Source organism: Babylonia areolata, chromosome 31 (genome assembly GCF_041734735.1).
Source record: "Babylonia areolata isolate BAREFJ2019XMU chromosome 31, ASM4173473v1, whole genome shotgun sequence".
In the NCBI taxonomy this organism is placed as follows: Eukaryota; Metazoa; Mollusca; class Gastropoda; order Neogastropoda; family Buccinidae; genus Babylonia; species Babylonia areolata.
Window position 1 is genome coordinate 3,161,560 of NC_134906.1, and position 23,207 is coordinate 3,184,766.

General features: G+C 44.1%; 2 long non-coding RNA genes across 3 annotated transcripts; both read right to left on the reverse strand.

Moving 5' to 3' along the window:
- Window positions 1–1,881: 1,881 nt before the first annotated feature.
- LOC143276307 (uncharacterized) lies at window positions 1,882–10,550 on the reverse strand. Its single transcript, XR_013053543.1, has 3 exons — window positions 10,429–10,550; window positions 2,932–3,281; window positions 1,882–2,064 (listed from the first exon to the last, which is right to left on the reverse strand). It is a non-coding gene; the product is annotated as an uncharacterized LOC143276307 (long non-coding RNA).
- Window positions 10,551–19,687: 9,137 nt separating this feature from the next.
- On the reverse strand, window positions 19,688–22,797 carry LOC143276308 (uncharacterized). Of its 2 annotated transcripts, none has more exons than XR_013053544.1 (3): window positions 22,716–22,797; window positions 20,480–20,968; window positions 19,688–19,893 (listed from the first exon to the last, which is right to left on the reverse strand). It is a non-coding gene; the product is annotated as an uncharacterized LOC143276308 (long non-coding RNA). The 2 variants fall into 2 exon arrangements; XR_013053545.1 differs by having other exon boundaries at window positions 20,480–20,986; window positions 22,716–22,788.
- Window positions 22,798–23,207: the final 410 nt, after the last annotated feature.

The window sequence follows — 23,207 nt, forward strand, 5'->3', positions numbered from 1 at the left end:
GAAGTCTATGGTCCCACCACCTCCGGATCTGCTCTACTCCTCAGTGCTGATGGTTCTACCCTAATCACTGACAAGGACGGGATCCTTGAGAGATTGGCTGAACACTTTGACAGCGTACTGAACCGCCCTTCCACCATCAATGATGAAGCCATTGACCGACTCCCCCGGGTGCCAGTCAGTGAGTCGTTGGATGCCATTCCGACTTTGGAAGAGACCCAAAAAGCTATCCGTCTGCTATCCAATGGCAAAGCCCCTGGCTCAGACTCCAGTCCAGCTGAGGTCTACAAAGAAGGTGGTATGGCGCGGACTGAGAAGCTTCATCAGCTATTCCAGCTCATCTGGCAGCATGAGGCAGTTCCACAGGACTTCAAAGATGCTTCCATCATACACCTGTACAAGCGCAAAGGAAATCGTCAGGCCTGTGACAACCATCGTGGAATATCCCTGCTGTCCGTCGCAGGCAAGACTCTGGCCAGAGTGCTACTCAATCGTCTCATAGCGCACCTTGAGCAAGGTCTCCTACCAGAGAGCCAGTGTGGCTTCCGGAAAGAACGCGGGACTATCGACATGGTGTTTGCTGTCAGGCAGCTCCAGGAGACGTGTCAGGAACAGAACGCTGACCTTTACTCCACCTATGTCGATCTGACCAAGGCCTGCGATACTGTTATCAGAGATGACCTTTGGAGAATCATGGCGAAGTACGGATGTCCCAGAAAGTTCATCACCATCATACGGCAACTACACGATGGGATGCTGGCCCAAGTCCAAGACAACGGAGAGACTTCAGAACCATTCCCTGTCTCCAACGGAGTCAAGCAAGGGTGTGTTCTTGCCCCCACCCTGTTCAGTCTCATGTTTTCAGCCATGCTGACAGATGCCTTCAGAGACGCTGACGTAGGCATTGGCATCAGGTACCGCACAGATGGCTCACTCTTCAACCTCAGGAGGCTTCAAGCAAAAACCAGGGTGAGGACAGACACCGTCAACGACTTCCTGTTTGCTGATGACTGCGCTCTCAACGCTGCCTCCGAAGCTGACATGCAACACAGCGTCGACAAGTTCTCTGCTGCCTGTGACAACTTTGGCCTCACAATCAGCACAAAGAAGACTGAGGTGATGCACCAGCCAGCTCCAGGAAAGCCTTACGTTGAACCAAACATCTTCATCAACGGGCAACGACTGAATGCGGTGGACAAGTTCACATACCTGGGCAGTACACTCTCTCGCACCGTTGTCATCGACGACGAGGTGCACACAGAGAGACAGACAGAGAGACAGAGAGAGAGAGAGGGGGAGAGAGAGACAGACAGACAGACAGACATAGCGAGAGACACACAGAGATAGAGGGAGAGAGAGGGAGAGAGAGAGAGAGAAAGAGAGGCAGAAACAGAGAGAGGGAGGGGGAAAGACAGACAGAGAGAAAGAGAGAGAGACAGACAGACAGACATAACGAGAGACACACAGAGATAGAGGGAGAGAGAGGGAGAGAGACAGACAGACAGAGAGGGAGACAGAGAGACAGACAGACAGACAGAGACACACAGAGACACACAGAGACAGAGAGGCACAGAGAGAGAGGGTGGGGGGGGGGGAGAGAAAAAGAGAAAGAGACACAGAAAGTTCAAGTCTGTGTACAAAGATATGTCCAGTTGCGAAGATTTATGATAATCACGAAAAATCACTCATTCACACTGCTATTTAATCAATCAAACAAATGATTAAGCCTATGCAAGTTTGTTATTTTCATGCCAATGTTTTATTTGTAGAATGAACATATCTGGGTTGTTGTTGTTTTTTTGTTTTGTTTTTTTTGTTTTTTTTGTGGAGTTTTTTTTTGTTTTTTTTTGGGGTGGGGGGTGGGGGGGGGGGGGGGTTAGGGGGGGGGGGGGGTTGAGGAGTGGAGGCGGGGGTTGGGGGGTTATCTATTCATTTGATTCAAACCGGAAATATAGTCCAACTATCCAAAAAAATAAATAAAAGAATAAATGTCGACATTCGTAGAGGGTAAAGACAGGACTTCAGCTTGATGCCATATATGTCAGTAGTCGCCATACTCTTCCTTTGCTGGAACATAAATTGAGCATCGATCAGCAGCAGCAACAACAACAGTAAATAATAACAAGAGAGGCAAGGCCTTCAAGACTCACTTGTGACATTGAAAGAAATAGATTAAAAGAAACAGAATATATATATATATATATATAGAGAGAGAGAGAGAGAGAGAGAGAGAGAGAGAGAGAGAGAGAAGACCATCTGACACTCAGTGAAATGGTCAATTCATTTTTTTTCTTTTATGTTCATTCAGTTAATTTAGTGTCCGCATTAGAATATTCAAATACAGTAAGCACATCAACGGTGTTTTAATATATGTTCTGTCCAGAATTTGTATTTCTTTTCTCATTGCGAACAAGAAAAACGCGGTCATGCCGTATTCTTGCCAAGTATAGCCTACGTTCCTGCAATTGGGAAGTGGCAATATGGTGTTTTCGGATTCCGGAACGAACTTCAACAAAATAAGCCGTCAATGATCCGGAAATACGGCTTAATTTGGGAGACTTGCAACCTATTATTGGCATGACTATGAAGATTGTTTTCCTACTAACTATGTTTAAGCCAAATTTGGTAATGGCAGACAAAGTATTTCCAGAGAAAATAACAATGTTAAGTTTACACAAGCGAGTCAAGAACGTAAGAAATTTACTTAGGAGTGATTCGTTTATTTTTTCATTCTTTCCTTCTATATCTTTCTGTGAATAACTCTTCCTCCCCCACAACCCAATTCTCATCCCATAATTGATATTTTTTCTTGGCAATGCTTCCAACCCCACTGCCCATTCCTACCAGAACTTTTTTTTTTTTTTTTTTTTTTAAAGAAAAAGACAATAGAACAGAACAGAAAAGAACAGAAAAGAAAACCCAGATCAGATTTACCTCTGTCGTTGCAGACATTCGGAACTTTATCCGCGGAATGATTTATGGAAAGATTTATGAAAAGGACGATGTTTCGGGGGTTTTTTCGTAGTAGTGGTGATGGTAGTAGAAGTCGTAGGAACACTCGTGGTAGTGATAGATGGGGTGGTGGTGGTTGCAGGGGTTGTGGTCGTCGTCGTCGTCGTCGTGGTCTTCTTCTTGTGGATGAGGCTGTGCTTCTTGAAGTGGATGTGCTTCTTGTGGAAGAAGAATTTAAACCCACGTTTATGGGGGGGGAATCCAGCTGATGCCAGGGCCATCAGGGCGCACAACACCAGTGCGATGATCACCACCTTCATCTTGATGTCGGTCTGCGGAAGAACGAGACAGTTTAGTTCAGTTCAGTTCAGTTCAGTTCAGTTGCTCAAGGAGGCGTCACTGCGTTCGGACATATCCTTATACGCTACACCACATCTGCTAAGCAGATGCCTGACCAGCAGCGTAACCCAACGCGCTTAGTCAGGTGACCCCCCCCCCCCCCCCAGAAAAACAAAAAGTGCATAAACAAATAAATGGATAGATCATTAAATCAATCAACCATTCAGTCACTCAATCAGTCAATCGATCAACCAATAACATAAAAAACTGAGCAGATAGATAATGAAACAGAATGCAATGCAGGGGAAAAATAGAATGAAAATACAATAATAATAAGAATAATAATAATAATTAATAAATAAACAAATAAGCCAATAAACGTAAATAAACATACGGACATACATACACACAGACAAGCACACACACACACACACACACACACACACACACACACACACACACGCACACACACACACACACGCGATCGCGCGCGCACGCACGCACGCACGCACACACACACACACACGCACAAACACATGCACAACAGATATGCAACGAACATGCAGTTTCATAAATATGAAAGCACAAACAAAAGAGCACACGCCCAACACTACAAACTAGAGCTCAGATTCTCTCTCTCTCTCTCTCTCTCTGTATATATATATATATATATATATATATATATATGTGTGTGTGTGTGTGTGTGTGTGTGTGTGTGTGTGTCTGTCTGTCTGTCTGTCTGTCTGTCTGTATACCATAGAGTCGCTCGAGAGAGAGAGACAGACAGACAGACAGACAGAGACAGAGAGAGACAGAGAGAGAACATAGAATTATGTGCATCTGTTTCCCATGAAGAAGGCACTGCAGGCGAAAACTTGGACAATTATATAAGTTAAATATATGTGTGTGTGTGTGTGCGTGTGTGTGTGTGTGTGTGTGTGTGTGTGTGTGTGTGTGTGTAGGTTGGAGTGGGCGTAGGTTTCGGATGAGAGAAATTAAAAACCCTTCAAAAATAGCACAAAAAAACAACAACATTGGGGCCAGTTCTTCTCTCTCTCTCTCTCTCTCTCTCTCTCGCTCGCTCGCTCGCTCTTACGGACAGAAACACTTGTTGTGCGTAACATGACTCGAATTACGTCCCCTGTACATACGCCGGATGTCCGGACAATGGAAGTAAACCGTTCCACCATAGATCATGATGGAACAGACTGAAGTTTTCAAAGTCGAGAGACGGGCACAATAGCCGAGTGATCAAATAACGCACGTTAAAGATCCTGTAATCCACGTCAGCGTTCGGTGGGTTATGGAAACAAGAACATACCAAGCAAGCACACCCCTGAAAACGGAGTATGGCTGCGGGGTGGGGGGGGGGGGGGGGTAAAAACGGTCAAACACGTAAAAGCCCTCTCGTGCGCATAGGAGTGAACGCGGGAGTTGCAGCCCATGAACACAGAAGAAGAAGAAGAAGAAAGTCGAGAAATCTGTTGCTTTCAGTTTCAAAATCTATAAAGATAGTAAATGTGTGTTTCAAAAAGGTTTTTTTTTCACTTTGCAGTTGAAATGATAATGTAAATTCCATGATTAGATCCACAGCTAAATTTAGTTTCTCCTTGCAATTCAAATGATAATGTAAATTACATAGTTAGATCCACAGCTAGATTCAGTTTCTCCTTGCAATTGAAATGATAATGTAAATTTCATAGTTAGATCCACAGCTAGATTCAGTTTTCTCCTTGCAATTGAAATGATAATGTAAATTTCATGGTTAGATCCACAGCTAAATTCAGTTTCTCCTTGCAGTTGAAATGTTAATGTAAATTTCATGGTTAGATCCACAGCTAGATTCAGTTTCTCTTTGCAATTGAAATGATAATGTAATTTCATGGTCAGATCAGCAGCAGTGCAGGGTCTTCTCTGGTGTGTGGCCTCCTGGGACCTAACATCGATGGTTCCCTGCGGACTGCCGACGCTGGAACTGTGACGGACGAACTCGGGTGGTGCCGTGTATGTATGGGGGAATCTAATCTACATGAGAGGCGTGGGAGTAATGCCACTGAAACGATGCAGATGAATGGGGGGGGGGGGGGGAGGGGAGGGGGGGGGGGAGCAAAAAAAAAAAAAAAAGAAAAAGAAAGATAGCTCTTCCATCATAATACGACTGTACAAAAATGATTTACAATATGGGTTGAGTTTGTCTGGGACTTTTTTGCGCGGGAGGGGGGGCGGGTGGGGGGGGGGGGGGGTATGGCCAATGTCGCATTAAAGCACCAGTCAGGTGGAGCACCCATGTCACCGAAATGCGACCGGAAATACGACCGAATCATTTGATTTCTAAAAGAAAAAAAAAAGGAAGAAAGAAATAAAGTTAGAGGCTGAGGAAAAAGCAAAGATAGTGGGAGAGAAAGACAAAGAAAATGAAGTAAAGACTGCCAAGCACTTAAAAGAGTAAGAAGAGGAAAAGACGAGACCCTCTCCTCCACGCGCCCGCCCCTTCCCCCCCCCCCCCCCCTTCCCCAACACACACACACACACACACACACACACACACACACACACACACACATACTTGTTGATATGCATACTCCTAATTTCCCTTCTATAACACCTCGATTATTGCACATCACCATCTCTTTAAACTTTTTATTTCTTGTAATAGACTATTTTCATTTCCTCTAAAACATACATAAAGACTTTCCAACACTACTGATATTCACAAGCATTCCCTCTGTTTCACCCCCTACCTCCCTTCTTTCCGTGTGATAACACACACACACCCACACCACGCACACACAGAAATGGAGAAAATACACCTGAAAATCACAAAAAAGATAATATGAAAAGAAATATTGTTCAAAAAAAAAAAAAAAAAATGATGACCACTGGAACTATTTTGTTTCTAAAGAAGAAATGAAGAAAATACACCTGAAGATCACAAACAAAAACACTACGGAAAAAAAAATTGGATCCAAGGTTGTCATAGCCGAGGGGTGGCAATGGGGACAAGCTCCCATTGTCTATAAGATGCCCCTCACGGCGCGCGTCTCCAACAGCCTCTGACAACTAAGTCCAGCTCCTAGCCTGCTCGTGTGGCTTAGATATAAGCCCGGCGGAACTGCTACTACTGATAGAAGGGGTGAAGGCGGGTTACCTGGCGCCTGAAAACCAGTGCTTTGGGTAGATGGGGCTCATCAGTCTGGGAAGACAGCTCATCTAAGAGTAAGGAAAACTCTGATTTCAAACCTCCGCTGCCTTAGGGCCATACCCACTCATAGGAAAGGCTTCGCGAGTCAACCCTGAGGAAAAATCCGGAGCCGGAGTCCCCAAGGCAGTCCGAGGTTGTATACAGCAACGTTATGGCAACTCCTGCGACGGCACTGGAACCATGTGTATCGGCGCTTGCCTTTCCAATGGACCATTCCAGCGACGTGGAGAGGGGGGGTCTGCTGCATGGGTAACAGCTTGCCCTCCATACTTACTTACCCAGGCTTTGCGCTCTGGAGAGATCACTCCAGCTTCGCTTCGCAGCGTCGACAAAACAAGGGAAGTAGCAGTCTACCGGTTATAAGTCTGCATACTCAATTGGCAGACGCCAGGGCCTGCTTCAGACGGTGGGGGGCGTCATCGCATCTCACTGGGCAGCCACCGCCCGCCTTAAGCTGGGCAGTCCCCAGCCAGTAAGGTGCTGCCCCGCCACGGGCCGTTAGCCTCACTGGGTGCGTGGGGTTTAGGGTGAAAACCGACAAGCTGATCGACAACTGTGCACCAGGCAACAGAAAAATGAAAACTCCCGCCCTGAAATTGGGCACGTGGAACGTAAGGACAATGACACCAGGCTTTTCTGACCACCTGCAGGAAGTAAATGATTCTCGCAAGACAGCCGTCATCGACAGAGAACTGAGCAGACTGCAGATGGACATCATCGCCCTTCAAGAAACCAGGCTCCCAGAAACAGGATCTGTGAAGGAGAGAGACTTCACCCTGTTCTGGCAGGGCAAACCATCAGGCGAGGTCAGAGAACACGGCGTGGGATTCGCAGTTAGAAACAGATTGTTGGGGTCCATAACCCCACCAGCAGAAGGAACAGAGCGAATCCTGTCTCTCCGACTCCAAACATCCTCAGGACCAGTCAGTCTAATCAGTGCCTACGCACCAACTTTGGCATCCACAGCAGAAGCAAAAGACAAGTTTTATGACGACCTCAATGCTGCTATAAGGAGAATTCCTAACAGAGAACTACTGTTCAACGCCGGTGATTTCAACGCCAGAGTAGGTGTCGATCACAACTCCTGGCCCACCTGCTTGGGTCAGTTCGCACTGGGAAAATGAACGAGAATGGCCAGTGCCTGCTAGAGCTCTGCTGTCATCATGGGTTGTGCATCAGTAACACCTTCTTCAACACGAAGCCTCAGCATCGAGTCTCTTGGAGACACCCGCGATCCAAACACTGGCATCAGCTCGACCTGATCCTCACCAGACGTGTCAACCTTTCCAACATCAAGATCACTCGCAGCTACCAGAGCGCCGATTGTGACACTGACCACTCTTTGGTGTGCAGCAGTGTGAAGCTCCGCGCGAAGAGACTGCACCGTACGAGAAAGGAGGGCCGACCTCGCATCGACACCAGCAAAACACGCGATCAAAGAAAAGTGGAGGAGTTTGCGCGTTTGTTGGAGGATTCTCTCCCTGGCCCACCCACTGCAAATGCCCAAGACCGATGGGAACACTTCAGAGATGCTGTCTACAACGCTGCCATGTCCACCTTTGGCAAAAAGACCAGCAAGTCAGCTGATTGGTTCGACGCCCACTCAGAAGAAATGACACCAGTCATCGAGGCCAAGAGAAACGTCTTGACAGCATACAAAACCAATCCCATTGAGTAGAACCTCCAGGTTCTCCGTGCTGCTCGCAGCAAATTCCAGCAGTGTGCCAGGAAATGCGCCAACGACTATTGGCTTCAGCTCTGTTCCCATATTCAGATCGCAGCTGACACAGGCAACATCAAGGCGATGTATGACGGCATCAAGCAAAAGAAAACTGCCCCTTTGAAATTAGCTACAGGGGAGGTGATTCAAGACAGAGAACAACAGATGGAGCGCTGGGTAGAACACTACACTGAACTATATGAAAGGGAAAATGTAGTCACAGAAGATGCCCTGAATGCCATAGAGTGCCTACCAGAGCTGGAAGAGCTTGACAGAGAACAACCACAGATGAACTTAGCGAAGCCCTGGACTCTCTTGCCTCTGGTAAGGCACCAGGGAAAGACGTACCGCCGAAGTACTGAAGTGCTGCAAAGAGACACTCATCACCGAGTTGCATGAAATCCTCTGCCTCTGTTGGAGTGAAGGCGAAGTACCACAAGACATGAGGGATGCTAACGTCGTCACACTGTACAAAAACAAAGGTGACAGATGTGATTGCAATAATTATCGCGGCATATCCCTCCTAAGCATCGTTGGGAAAGCCTTTGCACGAGTAGTACTGAAGAGGCTCCAAGTACTTGCAGAGCAAGTCTACCCTGAATCGCAGTGCGGTTACCGTGCCAACAGATCCACTATAGACATGATCTTCTCCCTCAAACAACTTCAGGAGAAATGTAGGGAGCAAAGGCAGCCACTCTTCGTTGCCTTCACAGACCTCACAAAGGCTTTCGATCTGGTCAGTAGGGATGGCCTCTTCAAGATCCTTCCCAAGATCGGATGTCCACCCAAACTTCTCAGCATCATCAGATCCTTCTACGAGGACATGAAAGGCACCGTCGTCTTTGACGGCTCAACATCAGCTGCCTTCAACATACGGAGCGGAGTGAAACAGGGTTGCGTCCTGGCTCCCACCCTGTTTGGAATCTTCTTTACTGTGATGCTGAAACACGCATTTGGTCCTGCAGCTGAAGGTATCTACCTCTGAACCAGGACAGATGGAAAGCTCTTCAACCTCTCCAGACTAAGAGCCGAGACTAAAGTCCAGCTGAGGTGCCTGCGTGACTTCCTCTTTGCAGACGACGCAGCAGTAACTGCCCACTCAGCCGAGGACCTACAGCAGCTCATGACTCGCTTCAGCGATGCCTGCCAAGACTTCGGGCTTACCATTAGCTTGAAGAAAACACAGGTCATGGGACAAGATGTTGACTCTCCCCCAGCCATCAGCATCAATGACCATGAACTGGATGTCGTCCACGACTTCGTTTATCTGGGCTCAACTATGTCAGACACCCTCTCACTTGACGCAGAGCTCAACAGGCGCATCGGCAAGGCAGCTACCACCATGACCAGAATGACAAAGAAAGCATGGAACAACAGCAAGCTGACCGAGCACACAAAGATCCAGATCTACAGAGCCTGCGTCGTGAGCACCCTCCTGTATGGCAGCGAGTCCTGGACTTTGCGTGCCCGACAAGAGCGAAAGCTCAATGCTTTTCATATGCGTAGCCTCCGACGCATTCTGAATACCACCTGGCAGGACAAGGTCCCAAACAACACTGTCCTGGAAAGTGCTGGATGCACCAGCATGTACACGCTGCTGAAACAGAGACGTATGCGCTGGCTCGGCCATGTCGTGAGCATGGACGACGGACGGATCCCTAAAGACCTCCTCTACGGAGAACTTGTGCAGGGAAAACGTCCCACAGGCAGACCAAAGCTGCGATTCAAAGACGTGTGCAAGAGGGACCTAAAAGCCTTGAACATCGACCAGAACAACTGGGAAGCAACAGCCCTCGAACGGTCAGCCTGGAGACAGACTGTGCAGAAAGGTCTTTCCAAGTTCGAAGAGACACTCGCTCAGCAGCACGAGGAAAAGAGAATGAGAAGAAAGGCTGCAGCCCAGGCAGACAGACCAGCGTCAGACTTCATCTGTGCCCTCTCCCACAGGGACTGTCATTCCCGCGTCGGACTGGCCAGCCACACCTGACGCTGTACCAGAGAATAAACACCTAGAGCGCAACTCCATAGTCTTCCGAGACTAAAGGATGTCTACTACGAAAAAAAATATTATTCAACAAAATGGAAAGAAAAAAACAAATTAAATGGTGATCACAGAAATAGTTTTTATTTCTAAAGGGAAATCCAAAAATATGAAACTGAGAAACAAAACGAAAGAAACAAAAGAAACAAACAAACAAAGACCAAAGAAGTCACTCACGTCAGAAGTGTCAGGGAAAAACTCGGACAATTCAGCACGGCAGACTTCAGGAACAGGTGAGTTGCGTTCTTACCTACGTCGAGGTTTTTATTTATATAAGTCCGTCCAGTCCGTTTGTGCAGCGTCATTCTTTCTGCTTATTCCTAACACGGGAAGCTAGGAGAATCAAAAGCAAGTAAAAGTTTTGTTTTGTATTTAACTTTAAAACACGGACGCTTGCTACAAAAAGCAATATGTATTTTATATGAAACAAGCAGGAGATAAATGTCAGGGGGTGGGGGGCGTGGGGGTGGCGGGAGGGGGGGGTGTTGTTTATTTTATACTTGCGTGGACACTCACTCGCACGCATATACATGCCTATAATGCACAAACACATTTACACACTGACAACACGCGCGCACGCACGCACGAATGCACGCACATACATGTCGTGCACACAAAATACACGGTGGTCATAAACACTTCCATCATCCCCCGTCTGCATGCGCCATGAACGTTGTTCAGTCCATCCCTCGTTCGGAAAGGCCCAAGAGCAAACAAAAAAACAACCCAACTCTCATGCATTTTGAAAAGGTCTGTTCAGACAGACAGAGGAGAGAAGAGGGTGTGTGATAAGTCCCATGCATAGATATCATCCAGAGTTCAGTTCAGTTCAGTTCAGTTACCCAAGAAGGCGTCACTGCTATTTGGCCAAATTCATGCCCAACACTCGGCTTATATCACAGATTGACATTAGTTTACATTTGAGCCAACAGCAAAGTGAGAGCTGTATTGTCAATGGTTTCTCCAGTCAATGGGAAACCATTTACAGCTTCGTCTTTTGTGAAGGACTATGACTCTCAAAGTAGGAGGCAAAATATGCACTGGCTCTTAGTGCTACAGCCTTGTGGACTAGTTGGCCTCTGGGAACCATCCCAACGCCGACTGTCCTAAAACCCTCTTGGCCGAGAGAGTGGCGATGTACTTGGGCAAGACACTCTCCACTATAATCAAATTCTAGCCCAGATAGTCGGAACAGCAGTTGCCTCCTCTGCTGTTTTGATGGTCATAGTCGGACACGACTGACTATAATATATATATATATATGTATATATATATATATATATATATATATATATATATAGATAGATAGATAGATAGATAGATAGATATAGATATATTCACGTTGCACCACATATGCTAAGCAAAAAACTTGTCCAGCAAACGACGAGCTTAGTCAGGCCTTGGGGGAAAATAGAATTAAAAAAAAAAAAAAAAAAAAAAATGCAGTGTCAAATGACATAACAATTGTGTATTGTATATTCTATGATTAAGGGAGAGAGACAAAAAAACAACAACAAACAAACAAACAAAAAACAACCAAACCATAGGAAGTTATACCAGATCAGTAAAAAAGAAGAAAAAAGAAAAAAGAAAAAAAAAGAATCTTTTAGATTTCATTTCCACTTGTATTAGTTGAATGTTGTTGCCTTGTCCTCCGCATGTCACACTGTAGTCTAGCTAAACACACACACACACACACACACACACACACACACACACACACCAATGGATGACCAATGTTAGGGAAGACAAAGGTGGTTAAGTATCTTTTTCTTCTTCTTTTTTTTTTATTTGTTGGGGGTGGGTTTTTTTGGGGGGGTTTTTTGGGGTTTTTTGTTTGTTTTTTGTTTTGTTTTGTTTTCCACATGTGCTGATGATTTTGATTTGATTCAATCGAATGTTGTCGTTGTTTTGTTTTCTTTTAAATGATAAGGCTGACGAATGTACAATGTTATGTCTGTTATCCCTTCTTTTGTTTTCTTTCATTCTTTTCTTCTTTTTTTTTTTTCATTATCATTTCTAGGTTTATGGAATGGCTGAAGAATTGATAGATTTTTTTTTTAATGTAAAAAAAAATGTATTCAGCACGTTCTTGAATGGCACTTTTTTTTTTTTTTTTTTTTTTTTGTATGTAACTTTACAAAGAATACATCTCCTTTAATGTATGGTACTGTCAAAAATAGTACTGACCCCTCCTCCACCCCTATCCCCACCCCTACTCCTACCCCCGTGTACTCCCCCCCTACCCCCCATTCTTCCGCAGCCGCATCCCCCAACAAACCCACCTTCCCCATTTCATCTCGCCCCCCCCCCCCCCACACACACACCCCATCCGACCCCACAAACGTCCCACCCCCACCCTCCATCCGACCCCACAAACGCCCCCCCCCCCATCCGACCCCACAAACGCACCCCCCATTCCCCCCCCCCCCCCCCCCCAACTCTGTCAAGTTGTTGCTGAAACAGAGTCTATAAGAATGTTGCTGTTTGATCCATGCTTCCTTCCATATATTACCTTTGAGAGAAAGTGACAGACCCAGGCCTTTCTCTATTTATTTATCTGCTTTTATGTATGTGTCAGTGTGCGTGCATGTGTATATATGTATGTATGTATGAATGTAGGTATGTATGTATGCCTATGCATGTGTGTGTGTGTGTGTGTGTGTATATGCACATGTATATATATATATATATATATATATATATGTATCTGTGTGTGCGTGCGTGCGTGTGTGTGTGTGTGTGTGTGTGTGTGTGTGTGTGTGCATGTATGAAAATGTATGTGTGTGTGTGTGTGTGTGTGTGTGTGTGTGTGTGTGTGTATACTACTGATGATAGACGTGTTATAGTATGTGCTGTTGTTGTTGTCGTTTCTTAAATCATTTTTAAAGGTCTTGATATTATCTTCTCTATTTGTAATGTTCCATGCTCTTGAGTTTTGAGGCTTTGTATCATATTGGAGGTTCAGGAACCAAATGAGAAGATATATATATATATATATATATATATATATATATATATATACTTTGGGCATGGAGTGTGTGTTGAATATATATATATATATATATATATGTGTGTGTGTGTGTGTGTGTGTGTGTGTGCGTGTGTGTATGTGTGTGCGCGCGCGTGTGTGTGTGCGTGTGTGTGTGTGTGTTTGCCCGCGCACGCGATTTTTGCATGAGTGCGTATGTGTGTTAAAAGAAATGAGAAGGAATATATAGAGAAAAACGAGACATTGTCATACACACCATCAAAAAGAAAAAAAAAAAAAAGAAAGAGTGAGAGAAGGAGGGAAGGATGAGAAAGAGAGAGAGAGGAAGGGGGAGGGGGGGGAGAAAGGGAGTGAAGAAGACAGGAGGAAAAGGGAGGGGAAAAAAAGAGAGAAAAAAGAAGAAGAAAGAATGTATTCTAGTTATATGCATTGAGTTTGCTTTGTTTTCATTCATTCATTCATTATTTATGTATCCTTTTTTTTCCTCTCAAGGCCTGACTTAGCGCGTTGGGTTACGCTGCTGGTCAGGCATCTGCTTGGCAGATGTGGTGTAGCGTATACGGATTTGTCCGAACTCAGTGACGCCTCCTTGAGCTAGTGATACTGATACTGTTTTCATTCATGTGATATATCAAAATATAGAATGTACAAAACATGATATTGAGAGGGGGGGAGGGGTCAGAGGGGAGGGGGGTGGGGGTGGGGTTCTGAGGAGAAAGAACACCTCACCACCACAGTGCCATTCAAAAACTGAGCCACTTTCTGAACCAATATTCTTCAATGAATCTTTTTTAAAAAATGAAACTAACGTGATAGATTATAATCAATGGATTCTTTAGAGAGTTTACTGTATTGCGCATTTTTTTAACAAGTTACGGAACTTTCCTCACGCAAGATGAGGTTGATAGGATATACGGAGTGAATTTACATTTTATAGCATTTAAAAGCTGCAAAACATCTATTACAAAATATGCCGTTACGAAGTGGTTAGCGTCGCGGACTGACGGCTGGGAGGACGCGGGTTCGAATCCCAGCGGAGGTGGGTTTTTCGGCCCGTGGTCGGCTCCTACCCAGAGTTGAGTGTGCTGTGGGCTTAAATGGGGAGACTGGGACCACACAGTCGAGTGTCATCCACTTCAAGGATGCGTCTTTGGGTGTGTTGCTCTAATTACCTGACCAACACTGCAAGTGTCTGTATCTCTCGGGCCTGGTTAACGCCGGGATATCATTATGACAGGAAGCGTAGAGTACAGCCTTGTCACGCAGTCCCAAACCAAAATGGACCTCCATAGCAACATCGTCATCGTCATCCTTCTCCTCCTTCATCATCATCAATATAAACAAAACAGTCTCAAAGTCTGTGGCCTTTCATGCCCTGCTCTCATGGTGACCTCAGTTTTGATGCCCCTCCACTTCTGTGCTTGGGGTGAGTCCTGTCAATGTCTTCAGTGTCGGCAGATTCATGGGGGACTGTTGTTTGGGGGACGTGGTGGCGGTCTCCACTCTGGGAGGGACGCTCACTCAGTCTGGCTCCGCGACTAAGCCATTATTGTCGTTAGTAGGGGGCTTAGTAGGTGGTGTCCTAAGTACGTTAAATCAGAACAGGCACCACTGAACACCACCGAAGTGACTCAGCAGCAGTGCAGGGTCTCCTCTGGTGTGTGGCCTCCTGGTAACCTAACATCGATGGCTACCTGTGGACTGCTGACGCTGGGACTGCAACGGACGAACCCGGGTGTGGCCGTGTATGAGATAATCTAAAATGAGCGACGTGGGAGTAATGCCACTGAAATGGTGCAGATGATGGGGCAGCAAAAGAAAAAGAAAAGGAAAAAAGAAGTACAACAGAAAAAGTTGAGCATGACAAATAACTGTGCATATGATACCCCCAGTATGTGCAAAATTATAAATTCAGTACCAAAAGGAACCAGATTATTCTGTGACATTCTGGTATCATATATCAGATGACACTTCCAAATTCTTGTCCATCGTGGTCTGACAAATTGGAAACAGATATTTCATAGAAAGGAATACTGAGATTTTTGTAGCAATGAAAAGGACAACATTGAGCACATATTCTGGAGCTGCGAACATTCAAAACACTTTGGGCATGAATTTTGAAGAGTTACTGGAGGTGAACTGTGTAACATGTACCAACATTAAAATAACTGAAGACACGGAACTGTTTGGCATTGCTCAAAGTGTACGCACTGACACAGTTTTTGACCTGATAATGCTTCTTGGTCAAATGTACATCTATAAATGTAAATTTGAGAAATGCAGTGAGTGTCTTACAAGACGTTAATTACAGACGTTATTTAATTGTATGAATGGGTCGAATGTGTTTGATACATGCCAGGTTTGTTGTTGTTGTTGCTGTTGGGTTTTTTTTGTGGTTTTTTTGTTTGTTTTTTTGTTTGGTTTTTTATGTGGGTTTTTTTTTTTTTTACGTCAGATGAACAGTTGGTTTTTTCTTCGTTTTTTTCTTTCTTTCTTTTTGTTCTTTGTGTATTATGAAACAGAAATAACCTTGTAAGTTAATTAACACTGAAGTACATTGCAGTTGCTTAATGTCTTAATAATGTTTGTTTGTTTTTTTTGTGTTTTTTTTTCTATAGTGACATATGTGAGTTGTGCAAAATTGTCAAAAATAATGATGTTTCAATGAGAGAAATATGACCTTCATGTTAGGGAGGAGGGAAGGGAACAGGGCGGGGGGGGGGGGGAGCTTTAAAAGAAAAAAATGTATATCGTTCTAATTTTATGGAATAGGTTGATGATGATGATGATGATGATGATATTGATTCTTATACAACGCCTATCCTTGGTCGAATACCAGACTCTAAGCGCTTTACAAACTCATTTGCACAACAGGCTGCTTACCTGGGTAGGGTCGAGTGACGGCTGCCATTGGGCGCTTATCATTCGTTTCCTGTGTCATTCAATCAGATTTCAGGCATGCGCACATACACACTCAGACTGATACGTAAAATTTTACGTGCATGACCGTTTTGTTCATTTACCCCCATCATGTAGGCGGCCATACTCCGTTGTCAGGGTGGAGGGGGTTTGGGGTGGGTGGGGGTGGGGGCATCATGGGTATGTTCTTGTTTCCATAACCCACCAAACGCTGACATAGATTACAGGATCTTTAAACGTGTGTATTTCATCTTCTGCGTGCGTATACACACGAAGGGGGTTCAGGCACTAACAGGTCTGCACATTTGTTGACCGAGGAGATCGGAAAAAATAATCTGCTCGAAATTCTCTCTCTTCTGTCCCTGTCTCTCTGTCACAGTCTGTCTGCAACCACTCTCTCTCCCTTCTTCGCCTTTCTCTTTCTCTTCATACACAATTTAAATATGTATAATTCCATTTGTATATATATATATATATATATGTGTGTGTGTGTGTGTGTGTGTGTGTGTGTGTGTGTTCATGATGTGGTTGTTTATTTTGAATGTGTATATGCTTTTTTTTTTATCATGCATGCAGGTATCATGATGCTGTATATATGTGCATGTTTACGTATATATTTGAATATGTCAGAATTTCCTGTATTTCAGTGTTTGCCATCACCTGGTCAGGCTTCCAGCCAAGGCTATTGAGAGTCCTGACCTCCAGACCCTGTGGGACAAAATGACAAACCCTGTGGAAAAAGGGCCAACACGTGAAGGTTATTTTTGTTTTGCTTTTCAAACTTTTTTTTTTCGTTTACATTGTTCATAATTATGTGATAAGGAACTTAAGGAAGAGCTGGACAGTACAAGGTCTTCAGAGAAGAAGCCCCCCCCCATCCCCCCCCAGCCCCCTCACCCACCACCCTGCCCCCCTCCCTCAGTCAAATGTTTCGGCCTTTAACTCCTTGCAACCCAAGGAGCCCGGGCCGCACCCACGTCATGACTCCTTGGTGTCCCCGGGTATTCTTTTTATTCATTTCTTTGCGTATACATTGTTTATAGGAATATATACAGAGAATGTAAATGTACATCATGAATATAATCAATTGTGTATTCAACAGTTTTTGTACTAACGTAGTGACGGGCGCCATAGCCGAATGGTTAAAGAGTTGGACTTTCGATCTGAGGGTCCCGGGTTCGAATCACGGTGACGGCGCCTGGTGGGTAAAGGGTGGAGATTTTTACGATCTCCCAGGTCAACGTATGTGCAGACCTGCCAGTGCCTGAACCCCCTTAATGTGTATACGCAAGCATAAGATCAAACACGCACGTTGAAGATCCTGTAATCGATGTCAGCGTTCGGTGGGTTATGGAAACAAGAACATACCCAGCATGCACACCCCCGAAAGCGGAGTATGGCTGCCTGGGTAAAAACGGTCATACACGTAAAAAGCCCACTCGCGTATATACGAGTGAACGTGGGAGTTGAAGCCCACGAACGCAGAAAAAGAAGAAGTACTAATGTAGTAAACGCTAATAATATGTCCTTACGTTAAAGCGTTGGACTGTCAATCTGAGGGTCCCGCGCGGTTTCTCATCTCGGTAACGGCGCCTGGTGGGTAAAGGGTGGTGGTTTTCAACGGTTTCACTGGCTTCCCTCTGTAAATTGCGATTTTAGCCGTGTCCCATCGATTCTTAGAATTTAGCCAAGTTCCCGAATCAAAGTTGGAAAGAAAAAAAAATATTGGAAGTTCAGACTTTCAGTTGAATATTTTAATTCGTGTTGTTTCGTTCTGTCGTGTGTGTGACTCACAAAAAATCATCGAAGGACCGATGTGTTCATTATCGACGCAGCGTGAAGTAAACAGACATGGCGTCTTCGGAAACATCATCTGCTGAGCGCCTCGCAGCAATGCTCAACGAATCCCAACAGTTAGGCTGTGAAGTGAAAGCGTTCCCGAGGCAACCATGTGTTTGTTCTGTTTTGTCTTTGTGTTCTGTGTGGCTTGTTCAGGATTAAAGAGGCTATGCCAGTCTTGAATAAAAGCTAATTTGTGTTTGCACATTTCTTCTGTCTTTGCTGCTGTGTGGACATGCCCGTGCTTCCTTTTTTTTAAGGAAGTCTCTGGGTTTGTTCCATGTACCTTTTATTTACCTGTGTGCTAGCTGAATCGGTAGCGTAAGCAGCACTGACTTGAAGTTGTATACCTTATGAATGGAGAGAGTTACCACTCTTTACTATTTGTGATTTTTTTTTTTTTTTTTTTTTTTTTTTTTTTTTTTTTTACAAATGTAAAAAAAAAAAAATTATAAACTCCGACTTTAGCCGGGTTTTCGCGTGCTGTGTCACATATGTGTGTGTGGGGGGAGGGGGGAGGGGCAGGGGGGGTGCAGGGGGTATGGGCGTATGTGTGTGTGCTTGTATGAGTGAATGTGTGTGTGTGTGTGTGCGTGTACGTGTGCGTGTGCATATGTGTGCCGTGAAAGCTGCGATGTGTAGCCTAGAAATGAGCGGGGGAGAAGGAGGGATGGTGCAGGGTAATTTGGGAGATGGTATGTGTGTGTGTATGTCTGGGCTCGTGTACGTTTTATTAAGTGTGTTTGTTTGTGCTTTTATATCTGTGAAACTGAATGTTTGTTGCATATCTGTTCTGCATGTGTGTGTGTGTGTGTGTGTGTGTGTGTGTGTGTGTGTGTGTGTGTTTTACATTTATTATCATTATTGTCTTTTTCATCTTATTATCATCATCATCATCATTTTTCTGATTTGTTCTAACTTTTTTCAAATAGTCATTTACTTCTTTGGTTTTTGGTGTGTGTTTTTCTTTTTTTTTCTTTTTTTTGCTTTATTTTAATGATATATTTAAACATTCATTTACTTCTTTATTTGTGTGTGGGATTGTTTGGGGTTGTTTTTTTGTGTGCGCGGGGGGAGGGGGGTGCTTTTGTTTTTCCCCTCAAAGCCTGACTAAGCGCGTTGGGTTACGCTGCTGATCAGGCATCTGCTTGGCAGATGTGGTGTCGCGTATATGTATTTGTCCGAACGCAGTGACGCCTCCTTGAGCAAGTGATACTGCTCTCATTTATCATTGTAACTGATGTAGATCAGCAAGGACAGGTTGGAAGAATGGGCCACGCCCAAAATCTTAATCCTTGAATAACAAAAAAAAAAAAAAAAAGTTTTGAGTTCTAAGTTTTGAGTTCTCTCTCTTTGTGTGTGTGTGTGTGTGTGTGTGTGTGTGTGTGTGTGTGTGTGTGTGTCTCCATGCATCTCTCTTTCTCATTGTGCATGTGGGTGTAGGTGTGTGTCTGCGCGCACATGCTTGTTTGTGTGTGTGTGTGTGTGTGTGTGTGTGTGTGTGTGTGTGTGTGTGTTTGTCTGTGTTTTCCTTTCTACAGAAAACAAGCACAAAGACAGAGACACACAGAGACAGACTAACAGACAGAAAACGGGAGACAGACAGACAGACAGGCAGACAGACAGATCACGAACACTCAATCAATCATTCAGTCAGGCTGCTGTTTAGTCAATCGAAACGAATGATTTAGTCGATGCAAGTCTGATTTATTTTTCTTACCACCGTTTCATTTGTGGGCTGAATCAGATTTGTTTTTCTCGATCTATTCAATTGAAGGAAACAGGAAATCCAGTCAAACTAACAACAACAACAACAAGTCTCGATATTCGTGGAGTGTGTAGACAAGACGTCAGTTTGATGCGATATATATCTGTAGTCACCACTCCTTTTCCTGAAACATAAATTGAACATCAATCATCATCATCAGCAGCAGCAGCATCAGCACCACCACCACCACCACGACCACCACCACCTCCACCACCACCACCACCTCCACCACCACCACCTCCACCACCACGACCACCACCACCACCTCCACCACCACCTCCACCACCACCACCACCCCACGACCACCACCACCAACAACAACAGCACATGAATACAGTTGCTGCTCTCTCCGTAATATTTCATAACAAAAATTGTATTTTATTTATTACAGGGTGATTCGTGTGTTCTTTCCTTCTGTATCTTTCTCTAAAGAAACATTATTTCAAAGTTACGGTCGGACAAATATGCCCCCCCCCCCTCCCCAACCCTCCCGCACCCCCTACCCCCTCCCTCTCCCCAGAAAAAAAACAAAACTTCCTCACCCATTGGTCTTCTTCTCAGCAGTGCCCCTCCCCCCCCCCCCGGCCCCCCCCTCCCCCCCCCCCCCCCCCCCCCCCCCCCACCGCCTCACCCCCCACCCCCCATCCCACGCCTTGCATCTACCAGGAAAAGAAAAAAAGGAAAAAGAAAGAAAGAAAACCCAGACTTACCTCTGTTGTTGCAGACAATCTGCTGAACTTTTATCCTCTATGATGTCGACGGCGTCGACGACGACGATGAACAGGAGGAGGAGGAGCAGTGGTGGTTGTAGTAGTAGTAGTAGCAGTAGAAGTATCAATGGGGGGTGTAGATGTCGTAATCGGAGAACTCACAGTAGTGGTGGGAGTTGAAGTAGATGGTCCAGTGGTTGTAGTAGTTGGTCCAGTGGTTGTAGTAGTTGGTCCAGTGGTGGAAGTGGATGTTTCAGTCGTAGAAGTTGTTTCAGTGGTAGGAGAAGCAGTGGTGGTCGTCGATGTGGTCGTGGTCGGCTTTTTCTTGAAGAGGCCAAACTTCTTGTATAAGTAGTTGTATTTATACCCATACCCATGGCTATGGACACGGCCATGGCTACGTTTACGAATCAAAAAGGAAGATGATGTCAGGGTCACCAGGGTGCATAACACCAGCACGATGACCACCACCCTCATCTTGATGTCGGTCTGTGAGAAAACACGAGACTGAAGGAGAGAAAATAAAGGCGTGAAAGAATAACAGAACGGAAGAAAAGAAAAGAAAAGAAAAAAGAAAAGATCAAAGAGAAAGCTTGAATGCAAAGCAGGGGTAGGCGTATCGAAAGTGGTCCATGTATTGTATTGTACTGCATTGTATTGCTTTGCAATGGACTGTACTGTTTTATGTGTGTTGTGTTGTTTTGTGTTGTATTGAAATGCGTGACATTGCATCGCGTTGCACTGTGTTGTGTTGTGTTGTATTTTTGACTCACTTGTGTAAACAAAGTGAGTCTATGTTTTAACCCGGTGTTCGGTTGTGTGTGTGTGTGTGTGTGTGTGTGTGTGTGTGTGTGTCTGTGTTTGTGTGTGTGTGTGTGTGTCCGTGGTAAACTTTAACATTGACATTTTCTCTGCAAATATTTTGTCAGTTGACACCAAATTAGGCATAAAAATAGGAAAAATTCAGTTCTTTCCAGTCATCTTGTTTAAAACAATATTGCACCTCTGGGATGGGCACAAAAAGAAAAAGAATAAAAAAAGAAGCCTAATCATATGCAAACTGCATTTACTGTTATATTTATATTTTTTTGTATTCTCTAAACTTGGCACTTTGATCTGATATTCGACCCAACAACAAGAGCAGTCATTACTATCATTTTTTGTTCAAACAGGAACTTCTTTTGCTAAGCACGGAAGTTTTATTTATTTTGCAAACGTTTTGGTGCAGATAGTAAAAAGGGAAAGTACTCTGTAATTATGCTAGGGGACTTAATTCGAATCTGGTTAGGACTTTTTTTTTCTTCTTTTTTTAACGCGAAGCTTTATAATAACAAATACAGAACACATTTTAACGATTAGATTTTTTTTTTTTTTAAGTGTATCACAAGTGAGTCTTGAAGGCCTTGCCTCTCTTGTAATGTACTGTATTGCGTTGCATTGTATTGTATTGTGCTGTGTTGCTCTTTGTCACAACAGTAGGGAAGAGGTCGTGATTACAGCGGGTGCTTATATATGAATATTTATTTATTTATTTATTTATTGTCTCACTTGTGTAAGCAAAGTGAGTATATGCAATAACCCAGTGTTCGGATGTGTGTGTGTACGTGTGTATGTGTGGTTTTGTGTGTGTGTGTGTGTGTGTGTGTGTGTGTGTGTGTGTGTGTGTGTGTGTGTGTGTGTGTGTGTGTGTGTGCGCGCGCGCGCGCGCGCGTTTGGGTGTGTCTGTGTGTTCATGGTATACTTTAACAATGCCGTTTTCTCTTGAAATACTTTGTCTACCAATACCAAATTTGGATTAAACATAGTATGAATCTTCATAGTCATGCCAATAATTATAATTTGTTTGTAAGTCTTCCAAATTAAGCCGTATTTCTGGATCATTAACGGTTTATTTCGTTGAGGCTCGATCCCGATCCAAAAACACCATAATACCGCTTCCTAGTTACCGGAGCGTTGGCTGTGTTTGGTAAGAAGACGGCATTACATCGTTTATCTTCTTCACAATTAAAGATCAAAGAGAGTAAAACAAGGAAGAAGAAAAAAAATACATGAATAAATATTAATTTGCTTTGTGAGAAAGGAAAATGATGACCACATAAAGGTGTTTTTTGTTTGTGTTTTTTTTTTTTAGAGAAAACCGAAAATATATAACTGAGAAACAAAAAGAGAGGTCAAAGGAATGAAGGAAGGAAACATAAAAAGCAAACAAGCAAAGACCAAAGAAACAAAGACTCACGGCAGAAGTGTCAGGGCAAAACTCTTGAGGACAAAACTCACCAATGTGAGCACTGCAGACTTCAGGAACAGACAAAGTTTTCTCTTGCTATGTCGAGGTTTATTTATACATGTTCGTCATGTCCGTTTATGCAGAGTCATACCTTTTTAATTCTTTTTTTTTTTACACTGCAAGTTTGAGAGATAAAACGCAAATAAAAATGCATTTTATCTATACATGACTTCAGAAACACATATAATTGTTAAAAATATTTGGGTGGGGTTTTTTTTTCTTTAAAAGAAGAAGCAAGAAAAACAACTAGTAAATACGATAGGATATAACCTTGAGGGTATGTTTTTTTCATATTTGCGTGGACGCTCATTTGCATGAACGTACACACACACGCGCATGCGAGCACGAATATACGCAAAAACGTGACGCAGATAGGATGTTCAGGGAATGTTTTTTGTACCTGCATGGAACTCACTCGCATGCACGTACATACCCACAATG